The sequence below is a fragment of the Canis lupus genome, chromosome 3 (assembly GCF_048164855.1).
Source record: "Canis lupus baileyi chromosome 3, mCanLup2.hap1, whole genome shotgun sequence".
Taxonomy (NCBI): domain Eukaryota; kingdom Metazoa; phylum Chordata; class Mammalia; order Carnivora; family Canidae; genus Canis; species Canis lupus.
In genome coordinates, this window is record NC_132840.1 from 79,901,383 (window position 1) to 79,920,089 (window position 18,707).

The 18,707-nt window shown below is 47.1% G+C and overlaps 1 protein-coding gene across 19 annotated transcripts in view; it reads left to right on the forward strand.

Moving 5' to 3' along the window:
- Nucleotides 1-18,707, forward strand: part of PKNOX2 (PBX/knotted 1 homeobox 2) — a 309,127-nt gene that overhangs the window by 108,858 nt on the left and 181,562 nt on the right. For 16 of the 19 annotated variants that reach the window (XM_072822559.1, XM_072822557.1, XM_072822554.1 and 13 more), the window contains one exon: nt 11,823-11,892. The exons of the other annotated variants lie outside the window; for them this stretch is intronic. The gene's annotated coding sequence lies outside the window, so the exon portion shown is untranslated. The remainder of the gene's footprint in view (nt 1-11,822; nt 11,893-18,707) is intronic. 19 annotated transcript variants of the gene reach the window in all.

The window sequence follows — 18,707 nt, forward strand, 5'->3', positions numbered from 1 at the left end:
TCTCCGGCCCAGACCCCTCTCCACAAGGGAAATTGAGGACCTCTTCATTTCTACCCAAGGGCAGTCAGCTGTAGCACATCACATCCCTCTATCAGGCTGCCTGTATGCCTGCTGTAGAACAACTTGCTTTCCATGAAACACCAACAATAGCGATCATCATATGTACTGACACCAGAGAAATAATTTTAACTTTTCAAAGTATATAATTATTTCACTTTGTTTTTACAATATCTCTGTGCTGCAGGCAAAGCAGGAATAAACATCTTGATTTATTTGAGGCCCAAAGATTTATTGGTGTCTAGCTCAAGATTTCTTGGAATCTTAGACCTTTCTAACTTAATGTGAGCCTAGTGAATAACTCCCTCACCAATTCTTAACCTCTCTGGGGACAGGGACAGCTTTAAAATCTTGTATAATGTATAAAACGTATAAATCTCTCCACAGAATAATGTATACACAAACACTATTCTGGATAAAATGTGGAGGAGTTTGTGAACCCCTAAAACCTTAAGATCCGGCCACTCTGTTCAACAGAAGAAGAAACTGAGGCCCAGAGAAGGTCAAAGGCCACATAAGGTCAAAGCCGTGAAGACAGAACTGTCTCCTGGGTCCTGAGTAAAAACACTTCCCAACACACCACGCTGCTCACTGCTGCATCAGGTGAAGGGCCCAGATCCCCTCATCTTCTTCTCAGCTTCCTCTTCCCTTTTCCTTTTAGATTTCCTGCAGTGGATGCATGTGACTGTCTTTCATTTAAAAAAAAAAATTTTTTTTTCTGTCTTTCATTTCAAACTAGAGAGTGGCCTGCTCATTATCAGTTGTCTCCTACCTCCAACGAGTTTAAAACAAATTTAAAATTTTTTTTTTCTTTTCTTTTTTACCCTAAATTGTATCTCATCTGTCCAGTATCAGCACCCTGGAATCACCCCAGCTCAGATGTTTCCACGGGAAAGTTGTCTTCCCTGGCAGCAGCCTGGCCTGGGAGCCCCTGTCCCTTTCTGCCTGGCAGGCCCCTACTCTGTGTTCTCCCCAGTGGTCTTCAGAGACGTGAGGTCCCTTGCTCTCTCTGTCTGCCCTGGGCTCCCTTACCCTCACCTTGGGTGTCAGAGGCTCCTCTTCCGCTCTTCGACATCCTAAGCTCTTTTCTTCTATAGAAAATGGGAGAAGGAAAAAAAAAAAAAAAGAAATTGGGAGAAGTTACTGGTAGTATATACTTTTAAAAATTGGGGAAAAATACATATAACATAAAATTGACCATCTAAACCACTTTTAAGTGAACAGTTCAGTGACACGAAGTACTTTCACAGTGCTGTGCAACCATCACCACCATCTATTCCCCAGAACCCTTTTTATCTTGCAAAACCACAACTCTGCATCTGTTCAACCATAACCCCCATCTTTCTTCCCTCCCAGCTCCTGGCAACTGCCGTTCAACCTTCCATGTCTACAAATTTGACTTCTCCAGGTCCCTCATGGGAGTGGCATACTGGTTTTGTCCTTTGGTGTCTGGATTATTTCATTTAGCACAGTCTTCTCCAGGTTTATCCACACTGTACATACCATGTGTCAGAACTTCCTTCCCTTTTAAGGTTCAATATTTCCTTATATATATTTACCATGCTTTGTTCATCCATTCATCTGTCCGTGGACATTTTGGTGGCCTTCCGCCTTTTGGCTCTTGGGAATAATGCTGCTATGAATGTGGGTGTGCAAACATCTCTGAGCCCCTGCTTTTAGTTCTTTTGGGCATATCTTCAGAACTGGAGGCATGTTTTCAGGGTGCCTTAATTATTCTTCACTCTCCTACAAGTCTATTTTTATTTTATTCTTAAACTAACATCTTTTAAACAACTACTGACCTCACCGGGTCTGTGGCACATGCCTCAACGGGTGCTTTCTCAGAGAGCTCCAGAGGTTCTTTCCTGTCCTTTCTCTCTAAAACACCTCCCGGTCACTTCTGCTCCCTTACCAGGCTACATTTTTCTTCTTGGTACTTGTCACCACTTGATTGTATATATATATATACACACACACATATATATACACATCGATATATAAATATATACATATATATGTTTGTATGTACAGTTTGCTTGTTTCCTCCATTAGAATGTGAGCTCTGTGAAAACAGGGACTTTTCTGTTTTGTTCATTGTTATATAGTTGATGTCAGGCACAGTGCCTGGTACATGTGCCTAAGACATAATTATTAAGTTATTATTTTTTAAAGATTTATTTTAGAGAGGCGTAGGTAGGGGCAGAGGGAGAAGGAGAGTCTCAAGAAGACTCTTTGCTGAGCGGGGAGGGCTCAATCTCACAAACCTGAGATCATGACCCAAGCCAAAACTGAGCTGACACTTAAGCGACTGAGCCACCCAGGTGCCCTAATTATTAAGTTATTATTAACTCGAACGAATGATCAAAAGAATGAATAAATCAGCAAGGGACTATTCCTACCTGTGAACTTCTTCCAGTCTAGTAGGCAGAGGAACACATAAAAATGGTTATATGGCAAATACAGAGGCTCTGAGACATTAGTAATGGGATCTGTGGCTGTGGCTCTGGGACTGCCCTGGAGAGTTGACCCAGGAAGTACTTCCCTGTACTGGGCAGATTTTTCCCTCAACCTTGATAAAAAGGCCCATGCGACTTGAGTAGCTTTAATTTCATTTTCCTTCCAGTCTCCCCAGCACCTCATGACATGAGACTATTATCATCGGTCTCCAGACAAGGAAACCAAGATGGGTTGATGCTAGGCCATAAAACTAGTGAGTAAGGCAGGTTTAGAGTCTGACTTCTTTTTTTTTCCTTTGTCAATTATTTTTCTCATCCTTATTTCTTTTCAAAAATTACAAAAGTGGTGGTGCTCATGGCAAGCAGAAACAAGGCAAAGATACACTAAAAATGATGCCTTCGTCTGGCTGTACCTGGTGCCCCATCAGCTCCAGTGTGAACACTGGATCACCCCTTTCACTCTGCCTCATGCTCACACAAACACATGCAAAGGGATCAACTCATTCTAGAGTCTTCTCTGTTTTTGTAAAAATAGAACCACTCCACACACATCCTCTGCTACTTACTTTTCTTATTTTGAACATTATGGCCAGCTTGCATGGCACAAGATGTAGATCTAACACATTCTTTTAATGGCTTCATTTATTTACAGTATGGTTGTACCACAAGTTATGCAACCAGTCCCCTATTGGTAGACATCTAGGTTGTTTTTCACTTTTCCCCTATGATAGATGCTCCAGATTATCCTTGTGCACTGCTACTTTTTCCCTATAGGACACATTCTCAAATTAGAGCTGCCTGGCCAAAGTCTCTGTGTATTTTTAATGGTAATAGACACTGTGTACTATTTTCTCAAAAGGTAGTAGCAACCCAATGTCATGCTTTTAACCACTGCACTTTCTAGGTCTGACTGACTATCCCCACCCCTCTTCCCTCAGAGCCCAGAACCCTCAGGCTCATCCCAGCCTCCTCTGAGCTGGCCCAGGACTCTCCAGGAAGGCAGGAGACACCCACCTCCTCCTTCTCTCACCTCTGGCCATATGTGGCCCTGGGCATTGCTCTGTCCTCTTCCTTGGCCAGTGAGGACTAGCAGTCAATAAAACTGGATTGTAGTTCTAATTCTGTCATTGCCCAACTGTTTGACCTTGGACAAGCCCCTTCACTTTTCTGTGCATTGATTTCTTCATTCATAAATGGAAGGACGTTGGGCTGGATGACCTATAAAGCCCTCCCTCTCTCCAGATGACCTTTACAGTTTGGGACAGCCACAGAGCTGGCTCCCAAGTGGAGCACTGGGGTCTGTCTCCTCTTTGGGGTGGCAGGGAGTGGGTGGGTGCTCAAGACAGGACAGAAGAGCCTTTCTACTGCTAACTACCCACAGAAGTCCTGCCTGGTTCTTAGTGGATGGGCTGAGGATTCTAGGGCCAGGCTGAAATGGACCTGGGTTCAAACTTGGCGCAGCTGTATTCCAGCTGTGTGACCTCGGGCAGCTCGCCTCACCTCTCTGCACCTTAGCTTCCGAATCTGTTAAATGAGCAAGATAAATTGGCCTCAGTATTCTAGAGCAGCACTGTCTAATACAACCTTCTGTGATGATGGAGATGTAGTCTGTCTGAACCTTCCAGGACAATAGCCACTAGACACATATCGAGCACTTGAAATGCGGCTGGTGAAGCTGAAGCCTGAATTTTAAATTTTCTTTAATTTTAATTAATTAGGATTTGAATGTAAAAAGCCGCATGTGGTCAGCAGCTACCTTGCTGGACTGTGCAGCTCCAGAGGATGAAAATGAGACACAGTAATATAGTGTATAGGAAGTGCTTAGCTAGCTCAGGGTCTGGCACATAGTAAGCACTCAATAAATGTTTGCTATTATTAGGTATTATGTGTCTTGCTTTCCGGCCCGCCACACCTCGTGGCTCTCAATGACACCCCATACTGGCTGTCCCAGAGTCACCTGGGGGAAGGAGGGAGGGGGGAAGGTGTTGCTGCGGTGGTGCATGTCAGTAATGAGCCTTGCACTAAATGTTTCTGGTCTGCTACTTTCCCTGGAGGGTCATGTGAGCCAGAGTGGTATGTGGCCTGCTTTGCAAGTGATTAACATGGTGTAAGCAATCTGCATAGAGAGAAAAAACCCTCCGTTGGTATTCCATTATTCTATTAGAGTTTCAGAGCCGGGATTAAGTGGACATGATTTCTTCCTATGGGCCATTAATTTTGTTTTATTGCTGGTCTGATGGCCATTACCCTTTTTTGCCAATGCATTCCCCCATTAGGTTTGTACAATTAACAAAATATGTGCTGTTAGGGCTTTGATAGGAACAGTGGGATGGAAATAAAGGGAGGGGGTACAGCCGCCCCTGAGTTGGGGTGGGGAGAGGCTGGGCCCAGGGGTGGGGCCTCAGGAATAAAGCAGGGTGGGGCTTCTTCAGCACCTGCCCTGTAGCCACTGGCATTCCAGAAAAGCTGCCCTAAGACCTTTGCAGGCTGTCTCGAGGCTAGGAGTGGAGTTGCCCAGGTGAGAGGGAAGGACACGAGGCAGGCCTGCTTGGTGGTACTGGTGTTTCCCTGGATCCCATCCTCCACCCTCCAGCTGGCACAGTACAGCTGAGAACATAATGAGCCACCCACCCCCATGCTGTCACCTTGAACCCGAAACTCTTCAGCAGGCAGAGTAAGTCTGCCTCCAGGTGTCTGGCCCTTGATGGGAGAGACTTCCGGGGTGACGCTTGCCTTCTCTCGGGGGTAAACAGGAGGACCGGTGCGTGATTAAAAGGGGGTGACTGCATCCTCCAGTGACTGCCATGTGGAAATGCAGGACTGGCTTCGTTAGGTCTTCCAGTCTTTGGAGGAAAGTTAGAAATATGGATTGTTAAAATGCAAAATCTCTCGCTTTTTAGACATTGGCAGAATTTATAAAAATGCCAGACAGGCAAGAGTCAGCATAGGGGCTGCCAGTTGGCAACCTCTGTCAGACAACGAGGAGTCATTGAAGGGTTTTAAGGAGGAGTGGACCTTATCACATCTGTGTTCCAGAAAGATCCCGGGCTATGGGGAAGTGGTAGATGGGCAAAAATGGGGTGAGGCTAGAGGCCAGGAGACCAATTAGGACTGGGAGGAAGAGAGAGGCAGGTCAATGATGATGCCAAGTGAAGAAGAGCCATGATATTCCTGACAGAGAATCGGCAAGTCTTGGGTAATGGTGTGTTCACACCTCAGAGGGTATCCACAGGTCCAGGAGGTTGCCCTGGGAGCGGGTCCTCTGCAGAGGGCCCTGAGGCCCTGGGAGTGCACACCTCACTCACCTGATGTAGACAGATCACTAGTGCCTCCAGTTCCTTCTGGCACATAGGAAAGGTATGAGGATTAGCCCACCAGTGCCAACATTGCCTGGAAGGTTTTAAATGCATGCCTGTTCTCACAGCTACAGGCCCAAGATCAGAGACCTGGGCCTGGGCAGGGCCTGAGGAACGTACTTGGGCAGCCAGGACTAGGAGATGGGGAGCTGAAGACAGGTGTGGAATTAGCATCCATTCTTACCAGGTTCAGGAACGGCTGTGCACTACCCTCAGTGCTGGGGTGGGATGCATCTCAGAGTCAAGTATTTAGTGCCAGGCAATTTTATCAGTCTTCAATTACCTAGTTATTGTGTAATTTAGAGCCTGGTGGTCAGGGCCTACAATGCTGTAACTGCCAACCTCATTCAACAAATGTAAGCAACTGCAAGCTGTTGGCAGGTGACGAGGGAGCGCAGTGGAACAGAGAGGAGGCTCAGCAATAAGGTAGGGACACACAGGGCATGCCGTCTGGACGGATGGGTGGTCCTGCAGGAGTTTCCTTCTGGAAAGATATATTCACATTTTGTTTTCCCTGGAAGTTTTGTTCATCTGCCCGTGGAGGGGTCTTCAGAGAAGAGGAGCATCCAGAGAGACTCTTGGTGTCGAAGAATGGGTTTCCATAATTTGTCCTCATCCCTAGGGCAAGGATAGAGAAGCTTTTACGGGCAGTGGGATGAATGCAGAAGTTCTCAACCTTCTTGCTTTGCCTCTCTTTCTCCTTTTCTGCTCAGTTGCTACCAATTTTTAACTTTTAATATTTAAGAACCACGGTAGCCCTCATTTATTATTATCATTAATATGTTCTAAGCATTACACAAAATGCTCTAGATGCCTCATCTCATTCAAAGATGCTACTGTCGGGGATCCCTGGGTGGCTCAGTGGTTTGGTGTCTGCTTTCGGCCCAGGGCGTGATCCTGGAGTCCTGGGATTGGGTCCCACATCAGGCTCTCTGCATGTAGCCTGCTTCTCTCTCTGCCTGTGTCTCTGCCTCTCTCTGTGTGTCTCTCTCATGAATAAACAAACAAAATCTTTAAAAAAAAAAAAAAAGATGCTACTATCACCCTTCTTTTAAAGATGAGAAAATTGAGGTTTGTAGAGATTAAGGTTAGGTAAATGATGCTCCCAGGTTTGAACCCAGAACTCTCTGACTCCCACATCTTTACTCTTAACCAGGGTGATATACTGAGCTACCTTAGCACAAGACTTAGAACTCTCCCTGGTGGGTTAGTCTGGGCAACCTCCGAGGTATATAGATGTCAGATGGAATTTTGCTTTAAGGATTATCTAGTAGTCTAGCCCTATCATTTTGCCTATGGGGAAACTGAGGCATGGGGTGGGGGGGTAAAGTTCCTTGTCCAAGATCATACATTAATGACAGAGTGAGAAGCACGTGAACCATATCTGACTGACACCTCTCTGTTAGGGGTGTTCTTTCTATTAGACTCATGGCCTTGCTAAGCCTCAAGCTCACCTCTCTCCATCCTTACAACTTAACTAGGCATGTTGCATGGGTGCCGCTCAGCTCTCCTGGGGCATGTGCTACCTCCTATGAGAAGCTTTGTTAAATCCCTCTCCCTACCTCGTTCCCAGATAATCATAAGCATTCAACAACTCCTCCCTCACCTACCATTTCACAAATGTCCTCATATTTATAAATGTGAGTGGTCAATTTCATAGTTCCATTTTATTTTCATGGTGAATAAGTCAGACCTAAGTTTCAATTCTGATTCCATGATTGCATGGCTGCTTGTTTGAAGACTTTTGACATGATTGTTTGCCTGCCAGGACCGCCAGCTATTGGCTTTGGAAGACCCGAAAATACATGGCACATCAGTGGGTCAGCGACAGGTTACGTAGACTTTTCCACGGGTACGTGGTAATGAGTGAAAAATAAGGATGGTGTGGGGAGGTTTCATGTTCACGTATATGTACACACACGGTGTGTGTGAATGAGAGAGAGAGGGAGAGGAGCAAAGAGAGACAGAAAGAGAAGGAAAGAGGGAATGCTTTCCATGATGCTCTATTTATTCAATTTAACGAATGGTCCTTTGTGGCTCTCCTTACTTTTGGGGGTCGAATTACTTTATGAAATGATGGTGAACAAAGACAATATTAATCTTTTATCAGTATATCAGTATGTCAACCCTGTCGATCTCCTCATTTATTTTTTTAACATTTCGTAGATAGGTGAAGCCATGTCTGGGAGACCAGGCCGTGCAGCAGCTTCTCACCCAGTGCAGGTTCTCCTTCCAGTGTTGGGGAGCTCACTACCTACAGGAAGCCTGTTTGGGGATGGTTCTCATTGCTAGAGACTTCTTTCTTCTATGGAATTGAAAGTTGACTTCCTCTAACATGTAGCAATTACTCCTGATCCTGCTGTCTAGAGTAACACAGCTCCTCTTTCTCCTCCTCCTCTTTGTAGTTTCTTCAAATATTTGGAGGACCACTATGTGGGAGAAAGATGGGTAATTTCAGAGAGGGACAAATGAAGGCATCAGTCTGATTTCTTTTCGTATCTTCTACCTGACAGCCTCCTAGTAATGAAAATAATAACATAATAAATAATAATGAAAATAATAACAAAATAGTAATATTAGCTAACATTCAGTGAGTGCTGAATTTGTATTCTAAGTACTTTGCAGTTTACAAAATCATTCAATCCTCACTCAAACCTCAGAGGCAGAACCCTTACTCGCCTGATTTTACTGATGGAAAACTGAGGCACAGAGAAGTTAAGTAACCTTCCCATGGTAGTGCCACTAGTAAGTGGTGGAGTCAGGACAGAAAACAGGGCAGTCTGGGGGCCCCTGGATGGCTCAGTCAGTTAAGCGTCTGCTGTCAGCTCAGGTCATGATCCCAGGGTCCTGGGATTGAGTCGCCCATCGGGCTCCCTGCTCAGTGGGGAGTCTGCTTCTCCCTCTCCCACTGCCCCTGCTCATGTGTGTGCTCCCTCCCTCTCTCTGTCAAAAATAAATAACCAAAATCTTATTTTATGCCCAGAAAGCTGGGAAGTCTGATTCCAGAGCTTGCATTTTTATTTATTTATTTAAAGATTGTTTTAAAAATTTTATTTATTTGAGGGCATCCCTGGGTGGCTCAGCAATTTAGCGCCTGCCTTTGGCCCAGAGCGTGATCCTGGGGACCTGGGATCGAGTCCCATGTCGGGCTCCCTGCATGGAGCCTGCTTCTCCCTCTGCCTGTGTCTCTGCCTTTCTCTCTCTATGTGTCTTTCATAAATAAATAAAATATTAAAATAAAATAAAATAAATACAAATTTTATTTATTTGAGGGAGAGAGAGAGAGAGAGAGGGAGAGAGAGAGAGCATGCACAGGGGGAGGGGGGCAGAGAGAAAGGGAGAAGCAAACTCCCTCTTGAGCAGGGAGCCCAGTGCAGGGCTTGATCCCAGGACCCTGAGATCATGACCTGAGCCGAAGGCAGATGTTCAACTGACTGAGCCCCCCAAGTGCCCCCAGAGCTTGCACTTTTCGCTACTAAACTTTGAACCCATGCTTTAGCCACTGGACATCTTCACTCACTTCTCTTTTCACTGTGAAAGTTATTAAAATGTATGCCAGACTGCATCGTAAACTAATATGGATTGATAAGTCCAAGGTGAGGGGACTGTCCATCCCTCAGTTGGATGCCGTATGGCTATTAATGCAACCTGAGATCACATCTAATGGCTTTGGCAGCAATGCTGTACTCTGCGCTCATCCTGAGCTTATGTTAAATTCAAATAACATATATATACACACACATATATATGTATTTTAAACTAGGGTTACCCTATTTGGTGTTTCTGGAATTGACTTTTGAATGAAAGAGTAGGATTTGGTGTATATATTCTTGTCAAATATTTTCCTACAATTTTGTAAAAAATAAAAAATTGGATTTGCATGTGGACGTGGGATAGAGCAATTTGGTGGTTTACAGAGATAGGATTGTGGCCTGTATTTCTTTATTTTCAAAATCATTTCTTTTATGGATATCATAATGTTATTGTGCAAAAACTGGTAAAGGAAAAAATGGACTTTGTCATTTTGGCTCATTCTTTCAGTTTGTTAAAAGCTTTATAACACTCTTGAATCCATCTCCCCAATAGGAGCTTCCTTCCCAGCTTTGTAGCATGTGCAAACAGCAAGTCTGCTGTATCTTCTAAGCTGCTGGCGGCTCCACAGACAATCCCAGAGGGCAGGGAGAGAGTACCTACTGCTGCATGCAATTCAATCTAGAGACTTCTTATACTGAGTTCATGTATGCTCAGTAGCCGTGTGTCAGTTGTTTAAAAGACTATAAGTTGGAGCCCACTGCCGACCATTGCCAATCGGCGGCTGGTTCTGAGCTGCTGGTTGTGGACTCTGTGTGGAATGAACAGGGTCTTCCAATGAATATTTCAACAGACATATACTGAGAATCCAATAAATCCTGGGCACTTTGCTAGATACTCAGGCCATACAGATGCATGAGATGCAGTCCTGTCTTCCAGGACTTGCAGTCCAGTGGTCTGGGCTTATCTCAGAGGCAGCTCCTTGAACCATGAACCTGTTATGCAGATGTGAGTAGACAGCTCCACAGGAAGTGCCTTAGACTGGTAGACGCCATCATGAACGAAAGGGGCATTTTCTTTCTATGAGCACATCACGCTATATACACCATGCCTGAACTTTCGATCTGAAATGCCACCTCTGCCAAGAAACCTCTCTGTTTTAATGAACAAGAAGATCTTAAAGAGATTGGAGCAGAGGGGCTCATCTTCTTTGTGTCATTTTCTGTTGAAAAACGTTAAATGGCTCTACCAGCTTCTAGCCTGAGTCTGGCCTCTCTTCCGAACACTCAGAGCCCTAGATGCTCTGGCCCCAATTGGCGTACTCAGTGTTGGTCTCTCCTTGGTCTCTCTCAGGCAGACCAGCTTCTGCATTGACCCAGGGCACTCCATGCCGTCCCCCTCTCATCCTGGCTCAGACTGCTCCCTTTCTTGGAATGCCCTTTTGCTCCCTTCTACCAGCCAAATCTTGCCTGTCTGGTCTCCAAGACCTGTTCATCCTGAATACTCCCTCCAAATATTTCCTTGAGTGCCTCAGCTCTTGCCATCTTCATTTCTCTATGGAGAGAGAATTATAGTACCTACCACCCAGTTGAGCACTACTGTGCATATAGTCCTGTCTCCTCTGATGATGTTCCACATGGGGAATCTTATTTCCCCAATGACATCATGGCAGCAGTTTTATAACAGGACCCACCCACGGATTTTGTTCCTGCCGCTGTACATAGCCACCGTAGATCATGGAGCAGACACCTGATAAACATGTGCTGGGTTTTCCTTGTTGTTATTGCTTTATTCCAGAAAGAGAAGTAAAAGCAGTCACATCTTTAATCTTTCCAAGTCTTGCCCTCATCCTGCTTCTCCATGTGCATTCTTTTCCTTCCAGCCCCATTGGACTCTTCACCTTTCCTTGAAAATTCTCCCCTCCATCAAGACTTTCCATAATCCTGACATAAACAACAGCCTTGGCTTTGTGGTTTGCTAGCTTTTTGCTACCTTCCCTATATAGGTTGCAAGCTTTCACAGGGACTGCTGGGCTCATCCGCCTGCGTGGGGTCTTCCATCAGATGGGAGGCATCAGTAACTGATTATTGCCTTGGTCAGCTTAGGGGTCTCAACAGCCATGAGATTCCTATAGGACTCCTATAGGGAAAGGGCTGAAACTCAGGAAATTGAGGCACCAAGCAGGTAAGGAGGGAGTGATCCTCTCTCTGTCTGTCCTGGTTAGCTTTCCTAGATGGTAATCGCCTTGCACCAAGAGTCCCTTGGCCAGGAAATGTTCCCACTCAGCACTATGTGAATAGAGCTACTAGTCCTGGCTTTGCTCCTGGACCAGACCCACTCTGAGGTTACCCTCAACCCTGCCTTGGCTCTCAATCCCAGCAGAATCATACATATCTATAAAAACGTTTTCTTTTATTGGCAGATGAAGTCCGGAGCAGGATTCTGAGGCTTTCTGTCCTCCATGCCGCTCACCAGAAAAGGGACTGTGAACTGTAAGTAACTCTGATTGGTGTTTCCATGCTGACTCAGTGAGGTTATGGGTTAAAGACCAGCCCTGAACCTAATCTTTAACGGTCATGCATTGTGCAAGAGAAATACTCAACAATGAGCTATTCAGAATGTAAAATACAGAGGACTTCTAATTAGATTAGGTCTAAATGTGACAGAGAAGCCCTATAATATGACATCCTATTTAATTAGACTTTATTGATTGTGCATTAAGGTGGACTTGATGTGTCATGTGTGTCATGAGTGTTGGAGAGGGAAGCTCTTGAGTTTGCAAGGCCAACCCAGACCCCAGCCACTATCATCTGTGGGCTAAGCTGGGGAGGCAGCGAGGAGGAAGTGGGCCAATTCATAACCCGCACTTGCTTTTACACCTTGGTTTATTTCTAGGGAGCCATGAAGGTGGGGAAGGCAGACACTGATGGTGGCTCCCCTTCCATTGGCATGGTTACAGCTCTACCTTATGCTTTATGTGCTCGTTTTGGCTCCTACTTTGCGAAAGTCTACCCACCTGGAGGACCCAGCCTCGGTCCAGTCTCCCCAGTAAAACCCTCTTTGGTAACTCCAGCTAGAAGTGATCTCTCCCTCTTCTGAAGTTCTGCTACATCGACAGGAGGCTGTGAGCTCCTAGAGGATGGTCTGGGATTCCCAGGTCTTCTTGTCCCCACTGCACTCCCAACCTGGTCTCTGCTCAGCAGAGGTTAGCCCCAAGATTGGGTTGCCCTGGCCTACGTAGGTAGCTTCCCAGCCTGCTTCTGGGGCTACCGGAGGCCGGGCTGCCGCTGCGCCTCTGATAGTACATTGGCTTCCAACCAGTCCATGGAATTATAAATGATTAACCGTTATCAGCGCACATCTTCACCTCTGTGTAAAAATAGATTGACTGTAATGAGTATTTGAATAAATCATAAGAATGGCCGCCATGCGATCGTCTAACATCCTGCCGATGGCTGCCCGGTGAGTGAGCAGGGCGCCGGCCCTCCTGCCTAATGGCCTGCGATTCAGTGCTGGTCGCCTCTGTGATTGACGGGTTGTGGCTCCCAGGACACCGCCTCTGCAGCCCAGGCTCTGGAGTGGTCGGAGCCTGGGCCCAGGGGGCAGGGAAGGGGGCCTCCCTCCATCCTGTTCCAGGAAAGCCTACCTAGGAGATGCGGCTGGGGGACCGGGGGAGCCAGAGTGGAAAGACCTGTGAGAATCATGTCTCCTCGCACCGGAGGTTAAAGGGACCTCATAAGTCAAGTCAAGTAGGAGAGAAGCAAGCTGAGCGTGAACCTTAATGAGAGTGAAGAGTGTGGGCAAAAGGTCTGCACAATCTCTCCCTGTCTCTCAGGGCCCTCCCCACACCAGGTGCCTTGCACTGGGCCACATGCACCCAGGGAAAGCTCCCTCACAGGGACCGGCTCTTGGGCCTGCACTGAGGAACAAGGAGCAGCAGGTTTCTCTGGGTCCTGGGATTCAGAGATGGAAAGATTCAAATGATCCTTCAGGGAATGTTTGTCAAGGCTGCCTCAGGCACGAGGATCCTGCCTTTAGAGAGGGAGGAGGAGGAGGGGAGCAGGCTCAGAGGGACAAGGACCAGTTGAGGAGGGAATAGTCCGAAGTCTCAGAGTAAAGACCAGGGAAGGCTGGATTTGAGCAGGAAATAGCAAACATTCGAATTAATTCCAGTGGTATTCCAGTTATTATGGCTGTGACAAGCCACCCCAAAACTTAGCGTATTAATAATGTTGACTCTGTGCATATCCCGTGAGTCAGGAATTCAAACAGGGCACAGTAGGGATGGTGTGTCTCTTCCACTGGGTCTGGGATCTCAACGGAGGCAAGTGAAAAGCTGGGTGCTGGAATCATCTGAAGGCCCATTCACTTATAATTCGGGGGGCTGATCCCAGCTGTTGGCTGAGATGTTAGCTGGGGCTGCCAGCCAGGCCCATGTGATCACTCCGTGTGGCTCAGGCTTCTTCAAAGCCTGGTGGCTGGACGCCAAGGGGGAGCACCCTGAAAGAGAGCTAGAGCCGGTGGGGGCTGTACTGCCAAAGCCAAGTAGCCTTACTTCCACCACATTCTCTTGACTTGACTGGGGCAGTTACAAAGGCCTACCTCGCTTTCAGGAAGGGAACATAGACATCCCTCCCACCATGACTCAAAGGAAGAAGATCAACAGCACGTTAAAAGAGGAGCATGGGGATGGGATATATGTTGTTGCAACCATCTTTGGTGAGTACAGTCTACCATGACTAGTACTTGGCAAGTCAGACACAGTACAGCCTCATCTATTTCCAAAGACTAAAGAAAAGGCTAAAGAAATACCCATCTTTGATAATCAGACTGTCCCTTATCTCACAGAATGTCTGGGTTTAAAGTCCATCTCTATACCCCCAGAGGCCAGGCTAGGCTTCTTTCCAAAGCAGGACTCCCCAAGGACATGCTGGTATTCAAAGGTCCTGCAGTTGGTGGAAGCTTCCACCTCATGGTCCATTTCAGCAAATGTTGGTCCAGTTTGTAACTCGCAGCTTGAAGTGCCAGATCTGGAGAGGCATTTAGACCTGTGACCAAGGATTCCTCAAGCCTATAGCCCTCATTCCCACCCAGGGATCCCCACACTCCCAATTCAGTGGTCTTCCAAGTCGAGAGAGGTTTGGACCAAAGAGCAGGACTTAAGAGGCTATTGGGGCTGTGTTGGGGCCTGGGGAAATCTGGGCAGCCCTTCCTATCTGACCCTATGTCCTCTCCTCTCCTTCCTGCTCTTTTCCCACACACTAGAACCTGTGCCTTTAAGGGACCAGGCCCCCTTTCCTTTGCCATTCTTCCGACCCAAATGCAGCTGAATTTTGGATGAGAATCTGAGTGACTGGATGCCTTGTTGTGACTTAAAAGGATAGAAGCAAAACCCAGGCAAGGAAAGAGTGGAGACATGACTGATTCATTTTCCCAATGGGCTGAGATCTGAGAATGGCTAATGCCGGAAAGGGAGGGGGCAGGGAAGAGAGGGGTAAGCGGGCTTGGTTTTGATAAAAAGGTGCCAGGGTTTGGAACTTAAGTCTGGAAACTAATGTTTAACTTGGACAAATGAAGGAACAGATAAAAACAAGGATCATTTATATTTTCAAGGCTCCAATTTGAGGGGAAAAAAGTTGGGGTCCGAAGACCAAAAATCAGAGTTTAGATTCTGACTCAGGACCTTTGGGATCCAGGCACATCTGCTTGGTCTTCAGATTCGTCATCTCCAGAATGGAGTTGGGATTGCAGCATACCCTTCCCAGGACTGCGGTGGGGAGCAAAGGGAAGCCAGCGTTTGAAAGCACGACAGCCATTCGTGGCACACAATAGCTACTCAAAACCCTTCAGCCATTCATCCACCCAGGAAATAAATAAAAAGTGGAGTTAGAAAGATTGTTTCTCTCCATTGCTCCTGACAGGGATGGTCAAGAATCTTTCCTTTAACTGTACCCTCCATAAAAGTTCACTCATAAACTATTGATATTTTAATAATACACATTAGCATCTTGCCCTTCGACAAATGAATATTGAATGAGCAGTAAAGAGGCAAAAGAGTAACCAGGTGTACGGCTGGCTGCGGGAAAGCTGGGATCTTGGGTAGTTGGCAGAGGGAATGCCCCTTTCCAGGCACCTTGTGACTCACCTCTCTCCCCAGTGACCCCTAGGAAACAGCTTTTAAAAAGCGCTCAGATTCCAGCCCAGCCCAGTCTGAAGAGGATTTCTCCTATGGTCTCTTACACTTGGCTGGAAGGGACTTGGGAGAAGAGAGGAAAAGTCACGGAAGAGCTGGGAAAGGCATGGATGTTTTGCATGGGGTGCAAGATCTTAGATCTTAGATCTCCCCACTACTTCTGCTAGGAGTGCAGACTTCTTTCCAAACCATGCTCTCCTGCTCCATAAACTGAAAGTCTATAGACAGTGTGTCCACCACCAGAAATCAGGCAATGAGTTTTAAGAAATGTAGCTGGGGTGCAGGGGTGGAAAAGCAGCTGGCTCCGGGGACCCCAAACAGACCTGGTTTGACCACTCGCCCCTGGGGAAATCCAGAGGCAGAGAGAGGAGCGGTGGGGAGACAAGAAAGGAATTCATTTCAGTGAGGCCAATGCCAGGAAGACAGCGGACGAACGTCACAGAGACTGTCTCCAAAGTGCTGAGAACACATCCCAGTTTAAATAAGGCAAATGCGGGACGAAGGTCGGTGGGTACGTGCAGGTGGGCAGCGAAGGTCGGGCCAATCATTGTCTTGGGGTCAATCACGTGCGGTCCTGCTGGTGTCGGGACAGTTGTCACTGCTTGGTCGCAGGGGTAGTCTCAGTTCCCATTGGGGGATGTTTTGCCCACAAGGTCGTTTGTCGGAGTTAAGAGATAAGCTGGAAAGAAGAACTTAATCAATAGAAAGTATGAACTGAGGCAGTTGAAGTCCTCTTTCAGAAATAACTCAGCCTCCTTGCACCCACCTCTCCTCCCCTCTCCTCCAGGTCGTGGTGGGCACCTATGCTCGGGGGTGTGTTAGGTTAGGGTTTACAAGACAGAATTTCCTGCCTCTTTGCAGCTCCTGCTCCGAGCCCCGCTGCCACAGCCTCCAGATTCTCGTGGCCTCCATCTGGGCGGGGAGTCCTTGAGTGTGCAGAGAACAGTGACAGGGGCTCTTCGTCGGTCCGGCTTAATTGGTGTGATTTAATGGCGTTTCTGGCGGATTCAGATTTATACGGCTTTCTGAGCTGCAAATCTGCTTTCTAAATGTAGAATTTTTGTGGAGTGGTAAAAAATAATGGCTGTTCTGTGATTCCTGCCTCCCGAGCTAGGAGATTGCAATTTACATTATGCAAATAGACATTATGCAATCAAGGCACTTTAGCAGGAATCTGGCGGCAGCGCGGGCCGCTGATGAGATGCCGAGGTCTGCAGCCCCAACTGGAGGGGCTCTGCGAGAGATGAAGTGGGGAGCGGGTGGGGCCGCGGGGAGGACGCCGAGTCTGTTCCTCTGGCCCAAGGAGGCAAAGTGGAGCCTGCCCGGAGATGAATGCATCCGGGGAGCTGCCAAAGCGACTCTCTCAATTAATGGCTTTGTTTAATCATACCCCCTGTCCAGAGGAGTATTGTCTTACGGATAATTTCGTTTGCCTAACGAGATTTTGCTAATTAAATCTCCTTTCAGTTGGTGTGACTATGCCTGCAGGAGAGGGGGCTATTTGGAGTCTTCTCCATAAACCTTTCTGGAGAGGAGCTGAGAAGGAGGGAAGGGGTGGGGGGAGAGAAGAGAAGGAAGGGGAGGGAGAAACTTGCCCGCTGTGAGCAGGACTGGAGAAGGTTTGAGGGTTTGGGAACCACAGGGTGGCTGCCACCACCCACCTTGCCTTTGTCCTGTTCACCAGAGGTTGTCAGACTCATCAGACTTTGTCCGGCCTGAGGGATTTCCTCCCCTTTTTTCTTCCTCTCTGGCTCCTGTGACCTCCACCATTATCCCTTCTCAACTTCTTCCCAAATCCCTAGGACATCCTAAAGGATTTCCAAGCACTGCTCCCAGCAGCTCTGGCTGTGGGTGCTGGTGGTGGTGGTGGCCATGTGGGAACCCTCCCCTTGCTTTTGCTATTAGCCAGCCAGTCTGGCTCTTCAGAGAGGAAAAATTGCTCCCAAATTGGCCATTTCTCCAGGGATAATTGCCTGAATCAAAGAGGAAAATACCTCCTCAAATTCATTTATCATCAGTCAGCCAAGGATAGCCTCCTATATACAGAGGAGCCTAGTGCTGTGCCTGAATAGTGGGAGCCTAATTAATGCTGCTGTATCTGGCCCGTCCCACCCATGCTCCACCACCCCAGTGGTGCTTTGCTGTCTGCAGCCTCCTTGGCCTGACTGACCATGGGCTTCCAGGCTCAACCCTATCTACTTTTCCAGTTTCACCTCCTACCCCACCTTGCTATTTCCTCCTTCCTAATACTTGTAGACACTCAGACACATGGGCACATTCCTACTCCTGAGGCCCCAAATATACCTAGTTGCTCAGTTCCCCCAGGATACTCTGTATAACTGCACAGAGCCTTTGCACGTGCTGTATCCTCTGTCTGGAATCTCCTTGACTTGGTGACCCCTAATCCTCCTGCAATGTCCAACTCATATATCTTCCTCTATGACTGCCTCCTTCCAGAGCTTCCCTGGCTTTTGTGAAACACTGCTGCACACCTTCTATGTCCTCTTTGTCATTACAGGACCTCAAACATAGTTATTTGTCTGTCTTTCCAAGTTAAGGACTGAATCTTACTCTTCTCCTAATCCTAGTACCTAGCACCAGGCCTGGCCATAATAGGTACCCTACCCGGTTGGTCAAATGAAAAAAAGAATGAATGAACCTAGGAGAAGAGGGTAAGGTGATAGAGGGGCATTCTCTAGTAAGTCCTTAAAGCCCCAGGATGGATGATGTGGTAGCAAGTCAGGAGACTGATTTCTGTTGAGTCCCTGCACAGTTACTTGCCTGTCCATTACTTTTACTTTCTGGGTGGGAGGGCACTACTTCTATGCGATAGGTCATGCACTATGTTTGTCAGCATCTCCTGTAACATTCTCACATAGATCCTGTGAGATGAATATTGTTTTTGCAGAGGAAACTGAAAGCAAAGTAGTATTTAGCTGTAACTGGGCCCACTGGCAGGGTCCCAACAGGATCTACCTCTAGCTAGGTGAAAGTTCTGGTGCTTTCCAGTGTCCCTCTCTATCTCATCCATCCATCCATCCATCCATCCATCCATCCATCCATCTACTGTCCATCCATCCATCCGTCCGTCCGTCCGTCCGTCCGTCCATCCAT